Genomic DNA, 10,793 nt, shown 5'->3' on the forward strand with positions numbered 1-10,793 from the left:
AAAGGTCGAATTAAAGAAGGAACAAAATAGGAACTCTGATTTGCAAAATGAGAAAAAAAGCTTTGGAATAGGAATTAATAAGCTTGAAACTTTAATTGGACAACAATCAGAATCACATAGATAAGATTTTGACTAAATGGTAAGATAGGGAAGATTATTGAGCCTTACTTGTAACATGGAAGTGGATGCTCAGAAAATATAGAAAGCAAAGAGTTTAGAAAGGTAGCAATAGTACATAGAGCATTTGACTTCATAAATTTACAAGGCGATGCAAAAAGCCAATGAAATGGTAAAGAAAGGTCTATCAACTCAGTATGGCAATCAATGCTTTTTGAGTTTCTTATGTGAGCTAGGGAGCAATATACTCAAATTAGGTGTTTTTTTTATTTTAATGCAAGAATGATTGGATGATATATAAGGATTTCTATGGTTAATAAATGCTTTATTTGCTTAGATTGATCCAAAGCAATGTTTCTCTTACATTGCATTACATTCGTTACATTAATAATTAATAACAATATTAATAGTAGCAATGACAATAATAATTATACCATGTGTTCTAATTTATGATTAATAATTAGAGGTTTAAAGATAGCAAAGCCAAAGTTTGGTAAACCAATTTCACATAGTTATAATACCCACTTTAATTTTTGAGCTATGAAAAAAGAAAATATAACTAGGTTTGAGAGATAGAGAAGGCACAAAAAGAGATAAGGGAGAGGGTGATAGAAATTCAACTTTATATCAAGGTACAAATGTCCGAGTTAAGGTAGTTGTTAACTAGTTCTCTAAAAGGCAAGAAAGTTACTAGTACATAAGGGGTTAGAAAATAGGGTTAATGTGGCAGAATCAACATATCCTCTGTAATTTGCCTCACCATGACTTCATACCTCTCAAGGAATCTATTTACAGTCACCAACCACCAACCTTTCACTATACTTTCTGTTAATCAATCTTGGCTTTTCACTTTTGCTAAACCATCTCAGATGTATGTGAATATCGATCTTCTCACTATACCAAATTTGGATAGCCTGCTGAATAAGAAAAGCTATGTGGCATCTCTACGCTAATAATGAGTAGTGAGATGAAGAACAAGTATGATTTGATGGAAGAAAGATTGAAAGCCATTAAAGGGAATGATGTTTTTAGGAATATGGATGCAAATGAGCTTCATTTGGTACTTGATGTGAATATACTAGCAAAATTCAATGTTTCTAACTTTAAAAAATTTAATGGAACCAAGTGTTCATCTACTCACATTACAATATTTTGTCATAAGATAGTGGGCCATGCTTATAATGACAAGCTTTTAATAAATTATTTTCAAGACAATTTAACTGGATCCATGACAAGATGGCATGTTTAATTAGATCGGAGCTAGATTCATACGTGGAAGAACCTAGCCAAATCTTATTTATCTTAGTATAAACATATCATAGACATTGCCCCAAATAGGCTATTTCTGTAAAATATGAAAAAAAAGTCAAATGAGACTTTTTGAGAATATGCGCATCATTAGAGAGATACAACGACTCAAGTTCAATCATTATTAATCAAAAAGGAAGTTACAGTATTGTTAATTAGACATTAATGACCCTATACTATCATAAACTGATAGGAAATGCTACTAAGAATTTTTTTGATATAGTGATTTCATGAGAAATGATTGAGAATGCCATTAAAACTAGCAAAATTTGAGGGCCTGAAGCTTTCGATGCCAAAAAGTCAGCTAATCTAAGGAAGAAAGAGCAAAAGACAAATGCTATGTCTATAAGGAATCCCTCATTCCAACCTTTTATCCCATATAATTCAAGACCCCTATTCTCATTTACTATCCAAATACTAACCAAGCTGCCCAACTATCATACTATTCTCAACCCTCTTAACAGTTGCCATATAGACTGAAGGTCAATCCACAGACACCTAATTTTACTTTCATAATGGCAACCCAAATAGCCAATCCAAGTAAAAAGAATTTGCAAAGTAGCGGTAATAGGGAAAAGCTTTAATTTAACCCTATTCTTATGTCATATACCAATTTGTATCCATAACTAATGAGGGGTCATCTTAGTACTTCAAAGCATATAACACCATTAAAGCCACCATACCCAAAATGGTATGACCCTAATGCTAAATGTGATTATCTTTATGGTGTGGCCGACCATTATATTAAAATTTCATAGTTTTAAAGTATAAGGTGCAAGAGTTAATAAATGAAGGCTTGTTGAATTTTAATTCTAAAGCAAAGCCTAGTATCATTAAAAACCTTTTTCCCAACCATTCCAATAGCAATACTAGTGTTGTGTTAAATAGACAAATGATAAGAATGAAAAGATGGGATGATGAAGTGGAAACCTTTATGAAGAAAATATTTGATTATTTGGTTAAGACAAACACGGTTATTCCAATAGTGGATGATAAAAGCAATTTCGATGATGACCATGATTATTGTTACCATGGGAAAAATGTTGGGCATGTGATCCAGGATTGTTCAACGTTTAGGGTGGTATTGCAACAGTTAATAAATGAAGGGGTCATTGAGTTTTATGTTGAAAAAAATGTTGATAGTGTGAACATGAAAGTGACAAATTGGAAGCACCCTTCATTCTAAACCCTTACCATCTTTTATAATGATGAAACATAATCGATTATAGATGAGTCAGTGCATTTCTCTAGGGCTCTGCTAATGATTTATATCCCTAGTCCTTTTCCCTATAAGAGTGATCAGTCGATTCCATGAAACTATAATTGCGAAGTGAAAATTCAAGGGTCTACGATGGATTAGCTTTAGAAAACAAGGAAGGCAAACTTACTATGAATATAACAGGAGTAGGATGAATGACTAGAAATAGTCGTAGTTATACTCTAGAAATGCTTGAAAGGCTAAGAAAGGAAAGGCAAAAGAAAGAGAGGAATTCATAATAAAAAAGGTCTTAATCCTATTGAAACGAACCTAGAGGTCTAGTATAAAAGCCTGTATCAAAACAAAAAGCTTACGAGTTTTTCAAAATCATCAAAGATAGTGAATATAGTGTAGTGGACCAATTGAATAAGTTGCCAGCATGTATCTCTTTGTTATCATCTTATTGAATTTAGAATCAAGCTTATGTTGAGCATATTATTTTTGTGAAAAGTATGGATTATATGGTCAGGAGTATAATGGCCCCAAATTTTATTTTCTTAATGATGATGAAATATCTCCTAAAGAGCATGAAAGTGTCAAGGTTTTACATGTTACTATCAAATATAAGAGACATTCAATGGCTAAAGTGCTTATTAATAACGAGTCATTTATTAATGTAATATCTATGACCATGCTTTCAAGGCTGCCAGTAGATTAGTCACATATGAGGAATAGCCATATGATAGGGCTTTTGATGGGGCATAGAGGGAAGTGACTAAAAATATTGAGATTACATTACAAATCAGTCTGTATACCTTTAACATTTAATTTTAAGGTTATAGACATTACACCTTCATATAGTTGTTTGCTTGAAAGACCCTGGATTCATGCAGCGAGAGTCATACTTTCATCTTTACATTAGAAGGTGAAGTTCATTATCAAAAGAAAATAGGTATGCTTAGATGGTAAAAAAGACCTACTGGTAACCAAAACTTTGACCACTCCGTATGTTGAAGCTACTAAAAAAGCACTAAAGTGCTCGTTTAGAGCCTTTAAGATCGTAAATGCTATGTATGTTAGAGAAGGTTTAAAAATACATGTGCCTCGATTGTCAAAAACTACAAGCATGGTAGTTAACCAAACTATTCACAAAGACTAGCGAGCTAGTCAAGGTTTGGGAGTATCTCTATAAGAAATCAAGAAAGTTCTAATTACAATTGAGAACAAGGAAGGAAGAGGCTTAGGTTTCAAGCTTACTACTACAGATAAGAAAAAATTAATGTTGGAAAAGAGAGAAAAAGAATGGCATGGTTTAAAGGCCATGGTTCAAACAGTAAGGGGATGGTATTCCCATACTTGTATGAGACATTTCATTTTGATGGATATGTTTATCCTAGATCAATAAAAGTAGAAAAAGATAAATCAATTGTTGAAATAGAATAAGTTTTCTCTCAAGTTTATATTATAGAAGATATAAAAGAGATGCAAGAAGAAAAAACATTCTTTTTTTCTTTTCTAAAGTTAGGACTTTGAAAATGGTGTTTTGGTTACTGTTATCTTCTGAACATTTGAAATTTTAAGTTCTAATTATTTAGGCCCAAAAGCCTACGAAAAGTAAATATATGGGCTTTGTTTTTAATTACCCTAACTTAAGTAATGAATGCAATGCATTTCTCATACATTATCTTCCCATTTTTTCCTTTCTTTGTTGCTTATATCTCTTTTGTTTTGCCCAATTACCCTATATCTCTTTGTGAGTGTACCTATTTTTAGGTCTTCAAATAATGAATATTATGGATAAGCAAAATAATGATACTAAATTTGATTTCAAAAATTCAATTAACATTAGTGAGCTTGATGATGATGTTGACTTTGAAGTTTATGAGTTGCCTCATGAGTTGCTAAAATGGGTGGAATAAGACAAAAAACCTATAGAGCCTCATTAGGAGATTATAGATCTATTGAATTTAAGAGATGAAAAAAATAAGAAGGAAATCAAGATTGGTTCTTTATTGCCAACAATGTAAAAGTAAAGTTAGTGGATTTGTTGAAGAAATATGTAGACATATTCGTGTGGTCTTATCAAGACATACCTAGTCTTAGTATAGATATTGTTGAGCATAAATTGTTTCTAAAACCAGGGTATCGACTTGTGTAACAAAAGCTGAGGTGCATGAAGTCAGAGATGTTGAAAGTAAAAAAAAGTAGTAAATAAACAATTCGATAAAGGTTTTCTATAAGTGGCTAAATACCCAGATAGGTAGCTCATATAGTCTTGATTCTTAAAAAAGATGAAAATGTGAGAATGTGTGGAATATTAGGATTTAAATAAAGCTAGCCTAAAGGACAATTTTTCACTACACATATTGACACTTTGGTAGATAATACTACCAAGCATTCCACTTTTTCATTCATGGATAGGTTCTCTGGATATAATCAAATCAAGATAGTTCTAGAGGATATGAAGAAAACTACATTCGTAACGATGTGGTACATTTTGTTACAAAGTTATGCTATTTGGACTTAAAAATGCTAGTGCCATATATCAAAGAACAATGGTTACTCTTTTCCATGATATAATGTATAAGAAGATAGAGGTATATGTGGTTGATATGATAACAAAGTCTTAGAAAAGAAAAGATCAAGTAATTAACCTTAAGAAGTTCTTTGAAAGTTACAAAAGTACTAGCTTAAGATAAATCTAGCCAAATGCATGTTAGGAGCTAAATCAGGAAACTTGTTAGGATTTGTAGTCAGTGAAAAGGGTATTGAGGTAGGCCCTAACAAAATTTAGTAGTGCCGCATATGGAAAAAAAAGTTAGAATCTTTTTAGAGTGATTGAATTATATTTCTCGCTTTATATCCCAAATCACTTCAATATGTGATCCAATCTTTAGGCTATTGCGTAAAAATAATCCTAGCAGTTGGAATGAATAATGTCAAGGTACTTTTAAGAATATTGAGGAGTATTTGACAAATCCACTAGTGTTAGTGCCACCTGTTGTTGAAAAATCACTAATCTTATATTTAATAGTGTAAGAGAATTCAACGGGTTGTGTACTGGGGCAAAGAGATAATATTGGCAAAAAAGAACAGTCTTATTACTACTTGAGCAAAAAGTTCATGAAGTATGAGACTAAGTATTCTCAATTTGAAAATATGTGTTGTAGATTAGTGTGGACTACTTGTAAACTTAACCAATATATGCTTTATCACACAACCTCGCTTATAGCAAAATTGGATCCCCTCAAATACATGTTCAAGAAGCCATCCCTGTCAAGTAGAATAGCTAAATGGCAAGTCATGCTATTGGAGTATGATATCATGTTTGTGTCTAAAAAATTTGTAAAAAGAAGTGTGATAGCCAATTTTCTTACTAATAAGGCCACAGACAATTATGAGCCCATAAAGCTTGATTTTTCGAATGAAAATCTAATGAAAATCTTATAGGATGAGGATGAGAGCCTGTGAAAAAGTCATGGAAGATGTTTTTTAACAGGGCATCTAACATAATGGTGTATGGCATCCGGGTAGCATTAATATCTCTGGATGGGAATTACTACCCTAGCATTGCAAAGTTGGATTTTAATTGTACAAACAATGTTACTGAATATGAGACATGTGCCATAGGATTATAGATGGCCGTTAAAAAGAAAATTGATGTATTAGAGGTATATGAGGACTCAGACTTGGTGATTTACTAGTTAAAAGGTGAATGAGAGGCTAAAGACCCAAAGTTTATGTTATACCAAAAACACAGCTGATTTCTTTAAATAATTCAAAGAGATTTAACTTTAACATATTCCTCAAGAAAAGAATCAAATTGCTGATGCATTGACTACTTTAACTGTAATTTTTAAGATAAATGCCAAAACGAGAACTCAACCCATTCTAGTATAGAAACGAGATTCACCAGTTCATTATTCAAATATGGATATCCTTAGCACGCTTCAAACAATGATAAAAGGATTATTCAAAGATTAGTAGTAGAGTTTGTGCTTGATGGGAAAATCTTGTATAAGAAGGGTCAAGATTAGATACTGTTAAGATACATAGATGCTATGAAAGCTAGAAAGATTCTAAAGCAAGTCTATGAAGGGATTTGTAAGATGCATGCTAATGGATACATGATGGTCAGACAGATAACGATGGCAGGATATTACTGGATAAATTGGAGAATGATTGCATCAATTATGCTAAAAAATGCCACAAATGTCAAATCTATACAAATAAAATTATTTTTCTTTAGTCTTGTTACACATATTAGCACTTTCATGGCCATTCTTGATGTAGGGAATAAATGTGATTAGGTTTATAACTCTAAAAGCTTCAAATGGGCATCGATTTATCTTCATGGTCATTGATTACTTCACTAAATGGTTAGAGGTAACTTTTTATGCTAATGTTTCCCGAACAATGATGTACAAGTTTTTTTAAAAAAAATAATATATCAGTATGGGCTCCCAAAAAGAATTATTTTTGACAACCAACCAACTTGAATAGTAAAATGATGAAAGAAATATGTGTGCAATTTAAGATAAAACATCATCATTCAGTGTCATAGCACCCAAGGATAAATGGTGCGGTAGAGGCTACAAATAAAAACATAAAGAAGATACTAGGAAGATAAGTAATACATATAGAGATTCGCATAAGAAATTACCCTTTGCCTTACTCGCTTATAGGACATCGATCCGAACTTCAACCGAAGTTATCCCATTTTTATTAGTTTACAAGATGGAGGCGGTGTTGTCGATTAAGGTAAAAATCTTTTCTCTAAGAGTACTAATAGAAGTAAAGATGGATAAGCAAACTGGGTTCGAAAACATTTTGAACAATTGAACTTTTAGAAGAAAATAGACTTTTAACATTCTGTCATCAATAGATGTACCAAAAAAGGATGATACGGGTGCATGACAAAAAGTTACAACCCTAATGCTTGCATGAAAGAGAAATGGTCCTAAAGAAAATCTTACCAAATCAATAAGATAGTAAGGTAAAGTGGGCACCTAATTGGGAAGGCCTATATATGGTGAAAAAGGCATTTTTGAGTGAAGCTTTGATCTTAGCAAAAATGGATGGAGATGAATTACTGACTCCAGTAAATTTTATGTTGTAAAAAACTATTTTCCTTAGTTAAAAATATATATAAATCAATAAAACAAAAAAATAAATCAAATTAAAATAAAAAAATAAAAAATAAAAAAATCAATCAAAAGAAATAAAAAAAATAAAAAAGAAAAAGAAAAAGAAATGATTTCGATTGAAAATCAAAAAAGACAATCTAAAAAAAAAAGAAGGTTGATTCAGATCGAAAACCCAAAAAGGGTAGTCTGAATAAAGGGTAGTCTGAATAAAAATATGGATTATTTAAGTCAAAAACCTAAAAAGATGGCTTAAATGAAAGCAGAGCTAGAAGAAAACCCTTCAAGAAGTGAAAAGATAGCACACAACTGGATGAATCAACAACAAAATCAAGGGGGATGATTTTTAAGGAAATTCTCATTGGTTACAAGTGTAAGGAAAGGGATTAGTTATAAAGTCTAAGTCTAGCAAATCACTTATCTAATGAATTTTCGAGAAAGGATCTGGTCTAAGTTAATTTGGTTTGTCAAATGTTCATTATTTAAAGAAATGATATTTGATATCCATAAGTACCTTTTTAAAATTTCTAATTCTATGTATCTCAACAATCTTATCTTTTTCTTTTTCCAAATTGAAATAAATTGCTCATAATTGGTTCAAACACATATTCCATTTCAAACTTTGAAAGCATTGCATTTGTCAATAAAGGTTGGGATAATTATTGATAATGCTCATAGTAGACTGATGTGTGGCTTAGGAAAACATGAATGTAAGACAATAACACAAAAAGGCTAAAGATTAATTGATTGGAAGAGGGATGGCCAAAGAAATATTTTAGGGAAAACCTTCAAAATAAATAGTGGTCACAAAAAGCATTTGTAAAATTTAATTCATCAAAAAGAAGAAAAGGAAACAAGATGGAAGGTATTAAGGCAACTTTTAGGTTTTGAAAGGACCAAGCTAATCTTGGACTTAAAATCGAAATGATCAAGAAACACATGGTATAAAATATAAATTGCATCTTTACCATTCAAGCTCATTTTAGTCATCACATGTATTGCATACATTTCTTCTGATAAATGATGTTATAAGTTTTCATAAGAGGATATTAAGTAATATTATAGCATTGTTCCTCAAGTTTCCATTGCATCGTGAAGAAATTTTATTCTTTGTCTTCCTAACCATTGGTGTTATCCTAGTCATCTTTACTTTTCAACCTGTAATGTTGTCCTAGTCATCTTTATTTTTTTTAGCTAAAGTATTGTTTCAGACATTTTTATCTTTTTAACCGTAGTGTTGTCCCAATTATATTTATTTTTTTAACATACGATGTTATCTCAATTGTATTTTTTTTTTTTACTGTTGATGTTGTTCTAGACATTTTTATTTTATCAACTTGTAGATTATCTCGATCATATTTGTTTTCTTGATCATTGGTGTTGTCCTTATTATTTTTATTTTATAGACCAGTTTATCTTGGTCATCTTTATTTTTGGACCTACAGTGTTATCTCAGTCATCTTTATTTTTTGACTTACGATGTTGTCTCGGTCATATTTATTTTTCCAACTTGCGATATTATTCCAATCATCTTTATTTTTTAACTTGTGATATTGTCTTGGTCATCTTTATTTCCTCGACTTGTAGGTTATCCTGATCATCTTTATTTTTTAACCTGCGATGTTATCCCAATCATATTTATTTTTTTGACTTATAGTATTATCTTGATTATATTTGTTTTCCCAACCACTAACATTATCCCAATCATCTTTATTTTTTTAACCGATAATGTTGTCTCAGTCATCTTTATTTTTCAACTTGTAGTGTTGTCCTAATCATATTTGTTTTCCTAACCATTAGTGTTGTCTCGGTCATCTTGTTTTTTCAACCTATTGTATTGTCCAAGTCATCTTTATTTTTTCGACTTGCGATGTTGTCCCAATCATATTTATTTTTTCGATCGTTGGTGTTGTCTCGATCATTTTTATTTTTTAACTTGCAGTATTATCTCGATTATTTTTTAACTTATAGTGTTGTCCTGGTCATATTTGTTTTCTTGACCGTTGGTGCTATCCAAGTCATTTTTTTTAACCTACAGTGTTTTCTTGATCATCTTTATTTTCTAACTTGAGTATTGTCTCAGTCATATTTATTTTTTTTATCATTGGCATTGTTTTGGTAATCTTACTTTTTCAATTTGTGGTATTATTCCAATTATCTTTATTTTTTTACTTGTAATGTTCTTTTAGTCATATTTGTTTTTTCGACCATTGGTGTTGTCTCGATCGTCTTGTTTTTTCAACCTATGGTGTTGTCCTGGTTATTTTTATTTTTTCGACCTATAGTATTATCTCGATCATCTTTATTTTTTTGACTTGCGATGTTGTCCTAGTCATATTTATTTTCTTAACCTTTAGTGTTATCCCAATCATATTTATTTTTGGACCTGTAGTATTATCTCAATCATATTTATTTTTTCAACTATTTGGTGTTGTCTTAGTCATCTTTATACTTTTTGACTTGCGATGTTATCTCAGTCACCCTACGATGTTGACCTGATCATCTTTATTTTTTCAACTTACTATATTATTTCGATCATCTTTATTTTTCAACATGCTATGTTGACCCGATCATCTTTATTTTTTGACTTAAGATTTTGATTCGGTCATATTCATTTTTTTCACTTGTGATGTTGTCCGAGTCATCTTTATTTTTCTAACTTGTAGTGATGTCTTGCTTGTTCTTTATATTCCAAAAAAAAAAAAAAACAAACAACAAAACAAGTAAACAACAACAAAACAAAAAATAACAATAACAACAACGACAAAACAAAAAAATAGAAAAAAAAAAAAGAAAAAAGGGGAACAAGGGTTCTCTCTCACTCGAAAGCATCATTCGGACAAATTTGTCATCTATGTTTTTGCATTATTTTTTGTTCTTAAAAAAATACAAAGAAGGGCAATTGTAAACATTAAATTTTATCCAAAATACTTTTAATATGGCTGACCTAGGCTCATTTGCGAACATGGGCTGGAACCATTAATATAAGATCATTACATAAACCATTTAGGAAGACCATTTACAAC

Source organism: Durio zibethinus, chromosome 15, assembly GCF_047325235.1.
Source record: "Durio zibethinus cultivar Kanyao isolate XHJ-2024 chromosome 15, ASM4732523v1, whole genome shotgun sequence".
NCBI lineage: Eukaryota > Viridiplantae > Streptophyta > Magnoliopsida > Malvales > Malvaceae > Durio > Durio zibethinus.